Source organism: Alligator sinensis, unplaced genomic scaffold, assembly GCF_000455745.1.
Source record: "Alligator sinensis unplaced genomic scaffold, ASM45574v1 scaffold211_1, whole genome shotgun sequence".
Lineage (NCBI taxonomy): Eukaryota > Metazoa > Chordata > Crocodylia > Alligatoridae > Alligator > Alligator sinensis.
In genome coordinates this window covers 2454497-2472505 of record NW_005842024.1, presented here as the reverse complement: position 1 = coordinate 2472505, position 18009 = coordinate 2454497, and the positions used below count along the sequence as shown (strand labels likewise).

At 39.3% G+C, this 18009-nt stretch overlaps 1 protein-coding gene and 1 long non-coding RNA gene across 2 annotated transcripts in view; one reads left to right on the top strand and one right to left on the bottom strand.

Annotated features, from left to right (window-relative positions):
* Positions 1-4796, top strand: part of LOC112550066 — a 12794-nt gene extending 7998 nt beyond the window's left edge. The window contains exons 2-3 of the long non-coding RNA XR_003093730.1: positions 3896-3958; positions 4191-4796. This is a non-coding gene — a long non-coding RNA (uncharacterized LOC112550066). The remainder of the gene's footprint in view (positions 1-3895; positions 3959-4190) is intronic.
* The window catches only part of SCRG1 (stimulator of chondrogenesis 1), a 58124-nt gene that overhangs the window by 26669 nt on the left and 13446 nt on the right, over positions 1-18009 (bottom strand). The gene's annotated exons all lie outside the window — the stretch shown is intronic.

The following is an 18009-nucleotide window of genomic DNA, read 5'->3' as shown; positions in this document are numbered from 1 at the left end:
CGACAGTGACATTCCCAAGCTTGTAACATTGTTTTGTAAAAGTTTATCTAACTTACTTGACAAAATATGTCTTGCTATAATATTTTCCATGTAAATGTGCAAGTATCATATGTCATAAAACTCAATACCAGAGCTTGCCCTTGCAAAGTCTTACTCCCGTAAGTCATTATGAAAACATATGGGTCCCTTAATATTTTGGGGCCTAACAAGGTCCTTATTTACCTAAATAATCACTGTTTATTTGAGTGGTCTGCATGGGCACAAAATTTGGTTTTAAATGAGAGCTGTTTTTTAAATTGGTGAGGGGAGCATGCGATCAATTATTTTTTCACAAGGGATCACACTTATTTAAAAATGGTGCAGAAATTGAAGAAAATTGCCTGAATCACTATGTGCTCCTAAGTGCTAAGAGCACTAGAAAGCATGCTGATCCCTTATGAAAGAAAATCCAAAGGTACAACTTACAGCTGTTGGTATTCAGCTGCTTGTACCAACTGTCTCTTAAAACAGCAATTATGACTTTAATAAATCAAACCAGGAATTTGGTAAAAGTTGCACAGCTTTTATTCCTAAGTTTCTTTAGCCTTTAACAAAGACATGATGGCTTTTCAGTGTCCACTTATTTGATTTTACCATAATCAAGAAATCTTGCTGGCCAACTTTTGTTTTATTCCAAAAGTAGATAAAGTAGGGCCAGGTGGCACCATAGAGATCTAACACATTCAGAAATACATACGCTTTCATAGGTGATAGCTTATGAAAACAGATATATCTAATTTTAGGGGAGTACTCAAGCTCTACTGCATAAGACTCAAGTATTCAGTACAAGTGCTTGATCATTTGTTCAGAGAGAGAATTGTAAGAAAATCTTATTTAGCATTATCCAGGGGATCACGTACAGGGAATCTTTCAAAATTTGAAGTCATGAACTTCCAGAGTGAAAGCACTGTAAATTGTATAGAAAGGTTTCGGGTAAAGAATCACAATGAAACATGAGCTACTGAATTCCACCATTATATTGAAGAACATTGTCCTTTAAATAACTGTTAATTGCTTTTAATTGCAGAATGCTGTAATTTGGTATTACAGCATAGATTCTGTTTCTTTAATGAAATGGCTTAATTTTATTTCCTATCTTACAATATACTTCCTTAATTCTTTCTGCTATTAAGAAACGTTTCTCTCCCCACCTACCCTTTATTCTTTGTGGTCTACACAAATTTTATTTCTTGACTTATTACCAAATCCTACCAGTACAGGGCATGGTGATAACTGTACTTATATCTGTAGCTTATTCTCTAGTGTATAACTATTTTGCTCTAAGGAACTTCTTTCTACTTTAAGTGTATTGGTATAGTGATGCAATACAAGTTTGTGGTCTTAGCTATTTGCCTTTATTTTTACTTGCTGCATATACTGTGCAGTTCCTTTTATATGAGGGTAAAGTAGGTTGAAACACTACCAAATCAGAATAGCAGCCATGATTGTTAGTATTGGTTTTACAGTACTGTGTGTGGAGTTTGATACAAATTTGGGCAAATAATTCAAACATTTCCGCTCAACTATAGAAGATTTTAACCCCTTCTGTGCTTATTTGTTAGAGAAACTACAGTGAATGTAGTGAAATGTCAGGTTCTTCGCACTGAAAGCAGTGATATGAATAGTTTATAAAGAAAAAACAGGTTTCTATTTCACTGCAATTCCTAAGCGCCCTCTGGTGGACAGTTTGTAGTAGTTTTGGCTTATCTAAAAAAAAATAGTGGATGGATAACTTACCTGCTCTGAAAGAGAAGCTTATAGATTCAGAGAGTGTTGAGGTTCCTAATTTTAAAAAACATAGTTATATTTTGGCGTGATAGGAAAAAAAAAATAATTTTTCCATAAGAAAATAAAACCAAATGGATGATGTATTTGACTAAACATGTACAGCAAGTACAAAATCAACTCTTTAAATTGCCAGTTAAACTGAATGTCATCAGAGCTAGCTTGGTTCCTTTCCAGTGACTCCATGAACTTGCATATGGGAATGCTTTGGTATGGAACTCATCTTAACAGATGCATCTAAATAGCTAAGATGTGTCTTTAGTTAAAGATCAAATCCTTTTTTCTTGGTTACTGTGGGAATTCAGAGGTATGTACGTGACTGCCATCAGTGAAGTTACTTAAATTTACATAACAGATCTGAATTTTCCCCTTCCTCTCAGTCAGTGATAGTGGTGGTTGTTTAATTTTGTGTTTGCCAAATTGTATAGAAAACATTGCAATGTGATGCTTCCACAGCATATGGCTATTTTCAATGTCTGGCTAACAGACTTATGTATAGCCACTTTAATGGTAAGTATGATATAAACAAATAAGAGCTGGTCCCATATTTCATTTTTGATCAATCAGGGGTATAAGCTTAGGATTGGCATAACTCACTTATAGTGTGGGGTCTGGGAATGCAGCAGGTTGCCATTTATATTCCACAGCACAGCAGCAAGATCAAGATGTGATCCTGTCCTAAGCTTTTTTATCATGCACATACAATTCTGAGCACACCCTAGTAAAAAGTAAAAGAAGCTGACGTTTCCTTCCACACAACAGATTGCATCAGATGCTTTGTGTCAGCTTGAGAGTGGTGAAATAAACAGAGGTTACACTGTTAAGATCTTTCTCTTTTACCAGGATGCCCTAACTCAGTGTTGGCATACTTAAGGTGGTGAGCGAAAATGCTCAGTCGGGCTAACTTTGCTCCTGTTGAAGTCAGTGTCAATAGGAGAAGACTAAAGCCTACCGAGAGTACGTAGAAAATCTGGCTCTTACTGAGCAAGTTGTACTTTTAACCTTTATTAAAAAACAACAACAAATGCTGCTTTAAAAAGGTTCCGTTATGGCCTCTGCTGTGAAATGTGAATTTGGTAGATGAAGCTGTTTGCCAGAACAGGATCAAGGCTTCTGTATGTAGGATGCATTTTGTATGAATATAGGAATCTGCATTTTACTACAACTCTGTAACTTGTATTGAATTCTTATATTGCAGTTAGAAGCCTGATAATTCATACTTCTCATTAATGCTTCACCAAGCAATAACTGCAATAGCTAATTGAAACTTTATTGTCTAGTGCCATCTGCTGTTTAAAGGAAATAGACAGGGACAATAGTCTAGTTACCAACATCTCTGCTTCTGTTTTTAATATTTCTACCTGCAGCTGAAAATATCCCAATACAATGCACTAAAATACTTTCATCTACTGTGGTGCTGTACTTTACAGATAGAAAATAGCATAAAGGTACAAAATTTTAAATAGTAATCTAATACAGTCAGATAACTTAAGCCCACCTTGTAAAAATAAAAAAAAATTAAAAAAGACTAGTCCAGTTTACTTTAGGGAAAGTCCAATTTATTGAAATTCACCAAGGTAACCAGTAGAGGTCATTAGTGAATTCCTTAAGTATTTTATTTTGCCTTCAAGCAAAACTTTCAGTAGCAGTGTGGAGGATACAAATTCCTCTTAAAACTTTTATTATATTGACATATTATATTTTTATATTTAAACTAGATTTTCTTTTGTCCTTGTCTAAAATGTTTTAATAATGTATACATAAAAATAAAGTTAAAATCCTAGTAATGAGGCCTACTTTGTACTGAGCGATATAATGGGGAAGACTGGGCAGAAAACACTACAAGATGTGTATTTGAAAACAATGTCCATGAAGTTGCAAGACAAAGCTGATTGATGTAGTTCACCTGTTTCTCCCTCAGTCATGGCATTTTTGGTCAGCTGAGATGTATTCCTTATTTTACCAGACCCTGAAGACTTCCCTTTTAAGTCATAAGAATGGGAAATAGAAAATAATTGGGTCTTCCTATTGTGGTGTTTAATTTCTAACCAACGTGTTATATTTGGGACAGGGATAATTCATGTCTGGTGTGAAACCTGGGTGTGGTATACAGCATTTACAATTTGAGATGAAGGTAGGTTACTGCATGGTTTACTGTCTCCCTTTTAGCATAAGTGTTATGGGTGAAGTCTACTTTTTTGCCAATTTTTAAGGTGTAAATTCATGTGCACAATATAACAGCTTTAAACCTTAGGTTCCTGCTAGTGTGCACCAGATGGATCTTGTATTAATGTTCCACTTTACTGCATGTTAGCATTTGCAAGTAGTTAGTTGATGGTTATAGCTGCCAGACTTCTCTGTTACAGGAATATACCCTTCAAGCAAAGAAAAGGGAGCATCATAATAATAGACAAAGCCATCTGAATTGTATGTAACTTTATTTTGACTTTTATCTGTTTTGCCCTGTCATGATTTGAATTATACAATGTATTAAAGTTTTAAACCATGCTGAAGAATATGTTTGTATTTAATAATAAACATTTATAATATCCAGTAATTCCAAAAGATTTTGTACAATGGGTAATGATTTGACTAGGGATATATATGGAGGTCCCAGGCTTGGCTCTTTTTTTCTTGTAACATTAATTTAAAGATAACATGAAAATGTTTTTTTATATATAGTTATACATGAACATTTTTTTACCATGTGTGCAATTCTTACTGACTGTAACTTTAAGACATAACAATATGTGTTTTACTAGGCCATTAATACTTTCCTTAAGTGCAACTTTGTTCCTTTATATACTCAAGATGTGTATTAATGGCCTCAGTAAAATCTGCTTTGCAGTGTGTTGGTTTCATATTTCAGTTTTCAGTGAAATAAAATTAGTAATTGGTTGAAAAAGACGAAAAGGGGCTCTAAAAATACAGAGGAGAAACTTTGTCATGTTTGAAGCACGTGCTCCCAAATCTGTCTGTTCTCTGAATAAATTGTTGGTTAAAAAAAAAAGATGAGAACTTTTTTTGTTGTTTTTGTTTTTTTAAATGTTCCTTTTCTCCTTGTTATTTGTCCTCTGTGACATGTTCATTGATTATAGCAGTGGCTCTAAACATTTTTAGACTTGAGTCACCCCTGGATATCTGTAGACTTGTAGCACCCCTCAAAAGTGCCAGCTCTTTATTTTCAAATTTTTTGACTACAGAAAATTAATTAGAGCAGGGTTTTTTTTATGCAAAGAACTCAGAAAGACCACAGCTATGGATTCCTATTTGAAATCTCTTTGTTTATCTTATGAATCGTGTTCTCAAACCTAACAGTGCTAACACTGTGTGGCACACCATGGCACCTTTGAAAGGTCTCAAGGCACCCCAGGGTGCTACTGTACCGAGGCTGAGAGTCACTGATGTATTGTGTAGAACAGGGAGAGGATTTTTTTATTCCTTGTAGTAAAGATAGAATAATATTATAATATCAACCCTACCATGGTTTAAACAAGGATTTCAACATGAGTATGATGATAACAAAGAGGTCTAATGGAGCCACATTGTGACAACAAACAGCGGATTTACATTGATACATAGAGTAGGATTATTTTTTAATGAACTTGAAGTTGGTTAAACTGTTTCCATTAAAATTTGTGGCAGTAAAACTTCCTTTGATTTCAGCCAGAGCAGAGTTAGGCCTCTGAGCATTCCCTCTCAAACTCCATTTCAGCAAAGAACATACACATGTTTAACCTTAGCTACTATGAATATACCCATTACACTTCAATGTTTAAACATAAGCAAGGGCTTTGCTGGATTGGCTTGGCAGGCCCTACTTCTATCCCATGTTAAAACTGTGCAGCCTCACTGAAGGCATTGGGCTTGCATGGGTGCCATGCACAAATACCACGGGCAAGGTTTGTTCTGTAGACTTTTGTTTTCTTTGTCCTTGGACATGTTCAAAAGAATTTGACTTGAGAGAATTAATGGCGTTGTGAAATTCTACTTATTTGTTTTAAATTGTCTGTGTCACTATACACGTCAACAGGAAAACATACATGAAAAGTCATAGAAGTGACTCTGGCCAAGGGATTTCATCAACAAACTGTCACACTTCATATGGTGCCCTAATTTTGGCAAGATCCTATTGTTGTGGTTTAATAAGGAGTACTGGGAATACGGTGTACACATGTAGTAATCTAACATCAAGCACGAATTTGCACAGCATTTGAAGTTGACAGTCCCTCATTTTTAAAATATAGCTAAAAATATAAGAATATAATAGATGTACTTCCTAATACGAAGGCACAGAAAAATGAATTGTTAGCAATAGCTATAATTGCCAGTTTGATCATTAAACTTGTCTTGGGTCACTCTCTCTGTCTGCCAAAAGATTATTAAGTACAGATTAAGAGGTTGTTTGCTAGCATTAGCTTCGGATTCATAAGGCATTGCTGTTCACAAATACTGTGCATTTTGTTGGAGCCAGATTCAACAGCAGGGCCTTTTTGAAAAACTTTTAATTAGCAACTGACTTTCAAAGAGATTCAAACCATAATCAGATTATTCACTTCCCATTGAATTTAGAGGATACAGGCTTCTGCTTGTGTCTCAGTTCCATTGGATCTCTTCCTATTTCCTTTAATAGTGAGGTATTGTTGTACTACTCTATTCCAAGGGTTGTGTCCTTTTGTGCTGCTAGGTCTCAACATTCTCTCATACTCTCTGACTTAGTCTTGTTATTGGAATGCTTAGTGGAACATTTTAATACTTGGAAGTATTCACTTCTGAGCTCACCATGCATTTTTATTTCTGCGCCATAGTCCAAGATTGATATACACACAGAAGAGAGCTTTAAAAGGCTTTTGACTGTGGCTGTCGCCTGTTTAAAAGTTCATCTAACATAAGACACCAGTAAAAGTGAAAAGTGTACATGGTGCTATGCCATACAAAGTTTCCAGACCTGTTTTTAGTGATAAAAATCTTTTGTGTCCACTGAATTTATGGTTCAGATAGCCAGATTAAATACACAAGCGTTCTGTAATCTTTGCTTTTGCATTCATTTGCTTGAAGCTTGAAACAAAAAGATGAGAATGTTGCCCAACTGAATTGTGGTCAATTTGCTTTTTATTTTTGTAGACCATATAAGTTGTGTTATGGAAACTGCAACAGAAGACAGTTAAACAAAAAGTGGCTGTGTAAAATTGCAAAATTTCCATTGGGTGAAAACAAATCCAAACTTTATGTACATATCCTTGGGGAGATGTAATGCAAAAGCTTACAGCTGCTTTTAGTTTCTTATTCCCTGATTAGACTTTAAATTAAAGGGAGGATGTCACGCTGAATTAGGAAGGATTACTTATTTTCCTTATTTGAGTTTGTACATACCTTCTATCATCTCTTTCCATGTGCGCTTACCAAAAACAAAACAAAACCATGTACACAAATAATAATGAAAACAAATTGATTATAAAGGTATTATTAAAAAAAACCCCACAAGCATAAAGGAATCCTTACTAAGCCAAAGCAGGGGAAGGAGGGAAGAAACTAATACTACACAACTTTTTTTTCCAAGATAGGCATTGCATTGTGCTAGGGAGTTATACTCTGACTCAGCCCATGTTAGTTCAATCTAGAATCAAGTATCTTCTTCTGACACTGCCTTGCCTCCACTAGTCGTATATCCATGTCTAGGGACAGACTGCTCAATAGTCCCTGCTGATCTGAACTGTAAGGGCAAAGTTCTTCTAAGGTGGTGCTGCCCTAGGACTAGAGCTAATTGAATATAAAACTACATTTCCCTGAGTAGTCATTCTGGTTCTTAAACTAATGCATTTCAGCCCCTTGAGTATCCCAGAGCATTAGCCTTAGTGTTTGCAGAAAGCACATTTCAGTATTCCTAAGAAAAGTCCTTGTAAACTGAGGAAACAACCAATACTGTTTAATGTAGTTGACTATTTGTCACTAAACAATGTAGCTCAGTTTTTAGTATAAAAGGTTTGAAAATATCAGTTCACTTAGACATTGCAATCTGTTTTCAGGTATTCCATGAGGGGCTGAATTTGTTGAATAAACCATTTAATCATAATTGTTAAATATTTGTGAATTATTAGGCAATTAGTCCTAAATGATAGGGGGCTTTACTGATCAAAACTAGTGCTTAGTTTACATGGAAAAATTAAATGGAAACCAATAGAATGACATATTTCTTATGCCGTCTCACTGACTTAATGAGCAGCTATGTTTTTCAGTCTGAGTTTTCTGAGTGGCATCCAGTCTTTGTCTTAATACAGTATATAGTAATAATGAAATCTAGAGTTGAAAAGGTATTTAAAATGAAAATCACTTTCTTTTTACATGTGCAAGGAATTTTAAATGTTTAGATGTTTATCTGAATTTTTGAGTTCTGTGACCAACGCTCCTGCCCTACCCCATTCCTCTGTAACAGGCCTCTGTTTCACAGTATGCCATGTTGTTTTCTTGGATGGAGGCTGGACAGCCTGTCATGCACCTGCAGCATAATTAGCTTGTAAGCTCTATAGTGGAAGGACTGTTTTTCAACTTTTACTATAAATGAAGTCTTTGGGTACTACCAACTAGTGTGTCTTGAAAATGTGATGGAATACACACATTCTCTTACCATTTATTCTAGTAGCACATTAAAGATTAGTTCTAATTTTCTACTTCCCTGCTGTGGACCAGTGAGACCCAGCAACTCCTAGTACTTCCTCTTGGGGTACTTAGGATGATATTTCTTGTAATCTTCAATCTCATGTGATTTCCCTCTCCATCACTCTCAATGTGCATCCTGCATTAAGAGAAATTGGAGACAATCTGCACTGTTGTTTCCTCAGTCTACAGCATTCCACATGAAGAGTCCCAATGTCCATTTTTATATGAAACTATGTAGTATAGAAAAGCATTTGATTTCTTAAATAAAAGCTAAACATGTTTTCCTTTTCTATTTTTTTCTCACAAAATGAAAAGTTGTATCCTTTATGGAGGAAGAATGGAACCTAGAAGTGATACCAGATTGACAGAGATCTAGTCAAAATCTGTACTGCTACCCTGCTATTCTCCATTAAAGTTGGTCCTCACATATAATCTCTGCCACAATCCCTACCAGAAAACTGTGGCCTGGTAATGACTAGGCACTCAGGAGTTGGGATTTGGCTAAGGATTGCATACACCATCTTTTTGTTACTGTATTCTACTTTTTCTTACTCATTTGCTTTGTTTAGATTGCACACTCTTTGACTTGCATTGTCATTTACTATTTTTTTTGTTTGAAACCATAGTTGTTACCTAACTCCAGGTACTACTTCATTCTTTGTGGACTGAGATTATTTCTATTATTAGATTGAAGTCTACACTCTGCATCATTTCAGAGCTTTTGTGAGTAATGAACAATAAACCTATGGTACAGACATTAGTCAAGACTTAGGTACAGTAGGTGTGTCTACATGTGCTTTTACGTGCACTTAAACTTAATGCACATTAGCCTAATGTGCATTAAGGCGATTTAGGTGTGTGTCCACATGTGCATGAGCTAATGCGTATTAATGGGGGGGGTGTGGACCAATTTGGGACTAAAGTGTTTCCTGTCAATGGAAAAACACCATCTTAACGTGCATTAGTGTGTCTACATGTTTGCTAATGCAATTTAACTATTTGCACATAAATGTGATAACTGCTTTATGCAGGTATCACATTTAGGATTGAATAGCCTTAAACTGCCATTTTTAAGGTGAATTAAGGGCATGCATGTGTAAAAACACACCCTTAATGCACCTTAAATTGAGCTAATGAGTATTAAATGCGCACATGTAGACAAGCCCAGTGATTTTCAACCAGGATGCTGTGGCATCCTGCAGTCCTTTCAAGAGTGCTGTGGGATACCACACAGTGTTGGAACTCTTAGGTTTGCAAACATGCTTCACAAGATAAACAGTTTCAAAATAGGCATCCACAGTGTCAAAAATACTTTGACCTGTTGTGGTCTTTCTGAGTTCTTTGCAACAGAAGAATTGCTCTAATAATTTTTCCTAGTCAAAAAACAAGTGAAAACTAAGAGCTGGCATTTTCTGAGGGATGCTTTGTGTCTAGCGAGAGGTGTCTTAAATCCAATGAGGCTGAGAACCACTGCTTTAGAAGTTCTGGTTCATATCCTTTTGCAGCTATAGATTTCTGGGGTGACCCTGTACAAATCACTTTGTTGTCAGAATAAGTAATATAAAGACTGTGAAATGCTCATCAGGGGCCGGTGAAGAACATTAGATGGACAGTACCTATTATTAGGTGATTATGGCTGTGGGCAAAGCCTTGGACAAGACTCGTGTTTTCTCCTAATTCCAGAGGGACCATTGGATCATTTATATTGATACAACATGAATCATTATATATTACCTGAATATTGCAGATCCTTAAGTTTTTCTCAGATACCCCTGCATGTGACGGGCCAGAGTTTTAAAGATATTTAGGTATTTGTCTAATTCCCTTCAGACCTGAAAGAGGATTTCCTATATCACCACACAGTATTGGTTCACCTCATCAGTTGACTATGACTGGAAACAGGATAATCTTTGTTTCAAAGAAAGGGAAGGAAAACCCAGATTACCCGAGGCCAATTGTGCATTGAGAGGGAAAATGTATTAAATGTCTTCCTTCACTCCTTTAATAGCTTGGCTGAAGCCCTGAAGCATGAGATTCTATTAGAACGAGTGTCTTAGGCCTGCAAGTGTTATCAATGTGCTGAGAATAATGTAGACAATCTTGTTTTCCCTGAAGGTGATGAAGGGAGGGGATATGAACTGTGTCAACCAGCCTAACCTGCTGCATAGACAAGCAACAGAACTTCTCTCAGAAGCTGAATTAAAGCATATCTGTAAAATATATATTAAAAATATGCTTTAATTCAGCTTAATTCAGCTTCTGATTTCTTCTGATAGAAATACTTATTCTAGATAGAATAAGTGTTATTCTAGAAATACTTATTCTAGATAGAATTTCTATCAGACGCTGAATTAAAGCATAACTTTAAAATATATTTTAAAGATATGCTTTAATTCAGCTTCTGATTTCTTCTGATAGAAATTCTATTGCTTGCCTATGCCTCGGGTTATATGTGCATGTGTGTGGTGTGTGTGATAGTGAGTTTTCCACCTTTCCTGATAACCTGTTCCTGATGTGCTGTTCAAGTATCTATACCAGGGGTTGGCTTATAGGCTGTAGCCAGCCTGCCAAGAATTATCTGGCCCACAGAACTGGAATGTTGCTGAGGAGGAGGGGCGGGGGGGGAGCTGTGCAGTAGCATTTCTCCTCCCCTGAACAGTTTCTGAAGCACTGTTTGCTGCCATCTTGGCCATCCCTGCTCACTCTCTCTCATATGCCCCCTTACTGCAGCTGTCAAATCCATTGCTGGTAGGAGTTGGTGGCAAGGGCTAAGGGATGGCAGCTGTAGTTGGGAAATGAGAGCTGCTCTCGGCACAGTTGGCTCTGCTAGCTACACTTAATAGGGTTGGCAACTGGAAGATGCATCTCTACAGCATCACAAAAGATCTTCAGAACTGAGGTATCATTCTGAAGGTAGTGTAAGAGTAGTGTAGGCATGATAATCCAGAAATTATGAGAGGCAAGGACTTGTTAGGGTCATATCTTTTCTTGGATCGACTATGTAGTTGGGATAAAGTTAGACAAGCTTGCAAATGCAAGACTTTCTTCAACAGGTCTCTTGCATTCAAAAGCGTGTCTAACTTTAATCCAATTACATAGTTGGTCCAAGAAAAGGTATCACTAGCATATCCTTGCTTCTCGCATCATTTTGAAGAAATTTAAAATACTGTCAATGTATTATCTTTCTCCCTATTGGTCACTGAAATTTGATTGAGCTTCTCTGCCTGGTTACTTACATTTTTAACTTATAATTTTTATTTAATAAAATTGGCAGATTTTTTCCGCATCCTTTATTAAATATATTGTATTAAGTTTTGTTCCTTTTAACAAGGGTGGCTTTTTCTCCATAATAACTGTTCATGGCAGTAAAATTATGGCTCTTCAGACAATCTACTAGGACAATCCTTGAATGTCTTTGAACAGTTCTTTGTGTGTGTGACTACATCTTCATCGGTTTATGCCAACAGTTGCATTATGCTTTGGGAAATGGGCCCTCTTCAAGTTCCCAAGAAACACATTATTGTTAAGTATTAAATTCTGCTTGTATAAAATAAATGTAGCCAGGCCATGGCCACTAGTACTGAAGGAACTGCTAATTTTGAAGTCAGTGATTAGGTTTCTGGCCTCAATCAGCTGTAAGCTTCATGGAATATACAGAACTGAACTGGGATTGTTAAAACATAGACATAATTGTTCTGTGTAAAGGGAACATGAATGCTCTTCCAGAACCAATCCAGCTGTCCTTTGAATCAGTGCCTTGGCAAATGGAAGGGGATTTGATTCTTATGTCCTTCTTGGCTGCACGAATCTGGTAGCAAGGAAAAGCTTTAGTCTGTCCTTCAGCTGTTTTGCCAGAAATAAAAAATGGAAATATTTTTTTCTAGCACCTGCACCCTAAAATTGAAAACTACACCCTAAAATTTTGGTTTGGAAGTTGTGTAAGATTTGCCATGGTAGAACAGTTAGTCAAGTGAGCAATGTACTTTATTATCATTCCTAATTATCAGTAAGGTATGTATGGCTTTCCCCTTTCCTCATTATTGTTTTTTCTAAATGGCAGAATCTTTTGACAAGTAAATCCTCACCACCTTCGGTTACTCACATACACTTTCATATTATGATTGTTCTATGTTATTTCCTCTTTCCAGCAAAATCTATCACCTTTCAGTGAGTTATTTGGTGTTCTGGACTGAAACTTATACCACCCACGATGCTTAAGGTCAGGCCCCAGCTTCTTGACTTAGCTATTGTTTTCTCCCTTTCTTACCCCGCTTTGCTATGGCAGCACTATATCTTCAGCTGGGAAGGCAGGGAAATGGCTCCCTCCGGAGCAATTTATCATAGCAATAAATGTTGTGTGTTTTACTAGGATGCCATCAAAGCTTATTATTATGCTCAAGCAAAACAATCATCCCTTTTTATTCATATAAAATTACATAGTAATTTTATTCATATAGTGTTACATGGTAAGTGGATGTATCCAGTAGAAATAAGTATCCTGAAGGCATAAGAAGTTACTTCAAAGTCCTGCTATGCCATAACCATCACAGATCTGCAGTGAGGAGAAGTATGACTTTTGTATGTCTTGATTTTTTTATTTTTTTTTTGCTGATTGTTTCCTGGATTTTTTCCTGCCCTCTCTGGTCATTGGCTTTAATTACTTTCCTCATACCAGCATCCCCAACATCAGTACTAGCTCAACAGGTTGTATTTGCTTTATGTTCTCTTTCTAACTCCTCTCTGCCTTTGCTCCTCAGTATGACATGGGGTACAGACAGCTTGGTTGACTTAAAAGCTCCAAAGGTTTTTGATTTTACTCATAGCTGCTGGAAAGCAATTGAATCACATCTGTCAACTGAACTGGAATATTAATTGCTCAGTAATGAAGCTAGGATTTCTTGTCATGCACCAGAGAGAAAAGACAATTCTTTGTGTTAAAATTACTCCATATTATTCTTTCTAGTAATAATATTTACTTACCAAGAAAGAATGCATTTAGTTGAAAATTAAATGAAGTATCTTATTAAATGAAGTATCTTCATCAGAACTACATGAAGCATTATTAAAATATGCTGCTAACTCTGCCTTAGTTTAATCTGTCAAGCACTAAAGAAACTGGACATGTACAACAAAAACAAAAATGGCCTTTGTTCATAAACCTCAGGGTCTCAGTGAAGTACAATGACAGGTGTTTTGCGTGGACAAAGAGGTCATAATAGGAAGCCAAGGGCTTTTTGTGATAACTGTTATTGGATCAATTGCATAATTAGGAGAGATGTTGGACAAACTTGCATGCACAAACTGTCCTTCAGATCTGGACAAGAAGCAGACAGGCTGAACTAAATAACAGGAAAAAATGGTTTGTGTTTTACTCCATGTAAATGAACCAGTCACTAAGGAATGGAAGATGGCTGTGATGTAGCATCATTGTCATAGCTCTTTGCAGCTTGTAAACCTCCTTTACTCCGATTGCTCACACAGCTCCAGCCCTTACTGCCTTTTTCTCCAGGCAGACTGATCTACCTGCCTATTTTGCCATTACCAGTATTCTTTTGTGAGGCCTACCATGTGGCCAAAATGATCAATGCTAAATACTGTATGTAGGGTCACCATTGCAGCTCCATTTGTTCCTGACCTCTTCACTACCAACTCCAGATCTTTACAATGGAGAAGACTGGCCAGCCTAGCATACTAAGCTACTGTAGCTACCACATCTGAAACTGTCTATGGTTGTGGGCACATGTATGTTTGCAGCTCTTTCCAAAAGCAAATGTTTCAAAGCAGCAGCAGCTGGTACTTTCAAGCACTGAACCCCAGCTGGCTGAGATTTCATGAAATCTATGAGTATGTGGGCGGGGGTTAAACCTGGTCTGCACCAACCCCAGCTGGGGTCAGTCTGGCAGGGAGGATGGGGGGGAGGGCAGGGGGGAAGCCTTTGGAGGCTTTTTCTCCTTTCCCCACTCAAGTGGAGAGGGGGTTTATGGCCAGGCCCTGGACCAGCTGGCTGAGTATCATTGAGGGCGGAGGGGGGTTAAACCCCCATTGTGGCCCGCACAGACCCTAGCCAGGGTATGTCTGGAGGGGGTCAGGGGAAAACCCTCAGAGGCCTTCCCCCTTTCCCCCTGCGCTTGAGCCAGGAGTGGGGAAAAGTCTCTAAGGGCTTCCTGCCTTCTCCCCACAACAGGCAGACCCCAGCTGGGGCCAGGGTGAGGGTTTAAACCCCATCCCCATCATGGTCAGCTGGCCAGGCCAGGGCTTAGCCATGTTCCCAGGTCAAGCAGATATGGGGGAAAAGCTTTCAAGGGCTCCCTGCCTTCTCTCCTTGTTGCCCACAAAGCAGATCTGTGTGCCCTTGGGCAGAGTCCAGCCCGCCCCACTCCTTTTCCCTCCCAAGCCAGGATTGAGGCATGTGGCTAGAGGAATCTCTCTGAGTAGGAATGGGGAGTAAAGCCCCTACTTCAGATTTTCCCCCTCCTCTCCTCCCCACATGTGGGGCAGCACTCAGTTGGGGATCTGGGGTAGAGGGGGTGTTTTCTCCATAGGTGGTGGAAGGCCAGGGCTAATGAGGCTTATCTCCCCCAAACGAGGGGCAGTGGTGGCAGCACAGAGCACCAAAGGGCAGCCTGGGTGTGGGGTCTAGGAGGCTGCAGCGGGGGGGCAAGAGAGGGGTGCACACAGACACAGATGAGCAGCCCCAGCCTGCAGGCAGCTGGGCACTCAGCTTGGCCTGACCAAGCGTGGAGCAGCCCCCAGCAGGTAAGTGTGTAGGAAGGAAGGGGCATGAGGGTGCAGATCGAGGCCCCTGTAGTGATGGAGGGAGTGGGGCAGGAGCAGCAGATGGGGGAAATGGGGCCGTGGGCTGGGTCATGGAAGGGTCAGAGTCTGGGCGGCTCATCCAGGGGTGAGGGGGAGGGGCTCCCGGTGTTGTGCGCAATCCTGGGGCAGGCATAGAGGACAGGTGTCCCTCGGATTTGTACATGGGGTAGAGGCAGGATGCCACTATGGGCTGGGCTCTGTGCTCCACTGCCAGTGCCCCAGCAGCTGTGCAATACCACGTGCCTCCTGTCCTGGGGCGGGCAGGGGATGCAGCGCAGCCAGCATGCAGGAGGCACGTGGCATTGTGCAGCTGCCAGCAGCAGGGTGCAGAGCCCAGCACACAGCAGCAGCCCATCTCTGTGACACCCAGTGCACAGATTTGGGGGGCACCTGCCCCCCTTGCCTGCCAGGGGAGTGAACACAGCGGCAGTAGCCCCCCTGTGCTCCTGGACAAGCTGCCTGGGCTCTGACCCTCCCATGACCCCCCCCAGAGCCCCATTCCCCCCAGCCCCTGCTCCTGCCCTTGCCCCACTCCCTTCCTCACAGCAGGGGCCTTGATCTGCCCCCCTACACCCTTCCCTCCCCTGTGCCGCTTCCCCTGCCTACACACTTAGCTGCTGGGCGGTGTCTGTGTGTGTATGTTTCTGTGTCTCTGCATGTGTGTATAGAAGTATCTTTTAAGTTTAAGTTTTGCTCAGCCCCCCCAAATAATATTTTCTCCCTCCTCTTATGGTTTTCTCCCCCACCCTAAAATCTAATATTAATCTGATATCAAGGTGGGGAATCCTTCCTCTGCAGCAGCTGCAGGGCTGATGGGGCGGGGGGGCCCTGCCAGGGGTGGGGAACCCCCTCTGAGACTGGGGGACCCAGTCAGCCCTGGGGTAGAGGGACTGTTTCCCCTGGGGATGGACCCGCAAGGGTTTTGGGGGTGTATGCTGGGTAGGTAATCAAAGATAAGCCGTGGTTGTCTGCATTCATGTGCCTTTGGCAGTGGTCAGCAGGCTGAGAGGTGTGTTCTATTATCTCCTAGCTACTGGTATGGGTCATTTCAGGGGTCTGCCTGCCTTTCTGGTTTCAAAAGTGAATGTCTGTTCACTTGCTTATTGGTTCAATCTATGCAGTTTAGACTAACTTGAAAAGATTGAATCAATTCAGACTGGGGCTTTTTGACTGTCTGTTCTTAGCCCATGGAGACTAAGGCAGACTGAGGCCAAAATTCTTGGCTGTTCTAGAAATAACATCAACCATAAGATTGAGAAATTCACCAAAATCTACTTCAGTAAAATGCCTGTGTGGTTAGGGTACTTTGTATTTTTAAATGACTTTTCTGTCAAATTGGGATGCATCTTTCAGAAACAGAGTATGCCATTTAAAAAAAATGTAACATCCAAGTCTAACCTGAGGGGTAACTGGTTTATAAGATGCCAGCCAAGTCATTGAGAGAGGTAGTTAGCGGTGTTAGTCTGAAGTGAGGAAGAAAGCAGGGTGGTTAGAGACTACCTGATTGGAGAGGTGACAGCCTACTTAATCAGATGCATCAGTCAAGCAGTTGTTATCAATAACTAGTGGTGAATAGCCCTATTAAAAGTGTTCAAATTCAACATTCACGTGGTTCATGCCACCAGGATGATATTGGAACTAACTTAAGTGGTTGTTAGCTCAGGTGACACTTGACTGGACTCTTGATGTCATGACTGGATTCTGATTAGAGATAGAATAGTTTGCAATAACTTACTTAATGACCTAACCCTTGTCATTTGAGCTGAAGATTGGGTGCCCCTGTCTTGTAAGGCAATGGATTTGTTTACATGGACCATTTTTAGAAACTAGTGAAACCCAGAGTGTTTTCAGAGGCTTCTAGGACAGAACAATGTTCTTCCTTTTTATCAGTTGTTTCAATTTGTAATGTTTGTGTGTTTTTGAGGTATTGGAAAAAGTAGTTTTCTTTACCCCAGAACTCCTCTAACTTTTGCCTTATAAATCTTTGCTAATGTATGACTAGCAAGTCTGAAGGTAGAAATATTAGGTTATGTTCATATGGTTGTAAGTGACAAAAATATTTTTAAATATAATGAAATCTTTGGGTAGTTTTGGTATCAGTTTTTCATATAAATCAAGATAAATTATTTAACCAGATTTAAGCTGAAATTGAGAAGAGGTGTGGGCATGGTTGCTCTCACATGCTGTCTTGCATGTATATACTCTCACTCTGTTCCTCTTTGTTTCCCATCTTGGTAATTCATAAGATGGTGAATTATTTTAGTGAAACCCCCCCAAAGGGGCTTTGGGGGTCTGCTTTACAGGAACTCTAACACTATCTAATAGAGTAGAGGATTATTTGACTCTCACTCTAGATCTGATGGTCATGCCTAAGAAGCCAATGGCTAAGCAGCCTTGGAAACAGGTTCTTTCATAACCATGTGACTTCTGTTGAATGTGGTCTAAAAGAGTGATTCTCAAATTTTTAAAACTCAAAGTACCCATTGGAAAATGCTGTCTTTTAGCTTTCACTCATTTCTTGTCTACAGAAAAATAACAGAGCAATTCTTCAGAGACCTCAGAAAGACCATAACAAGTCAGTATGTTTTTTGACATTATGGATTTCTATTTTAAATCTCTGGGCTGACCTAGTGAATCTTATGTAGGTGTTTGCACACCTATCCAACGGTTCTAATGTTTTATAGCACCCATAGGCGACTGGTAGGGGGTGCA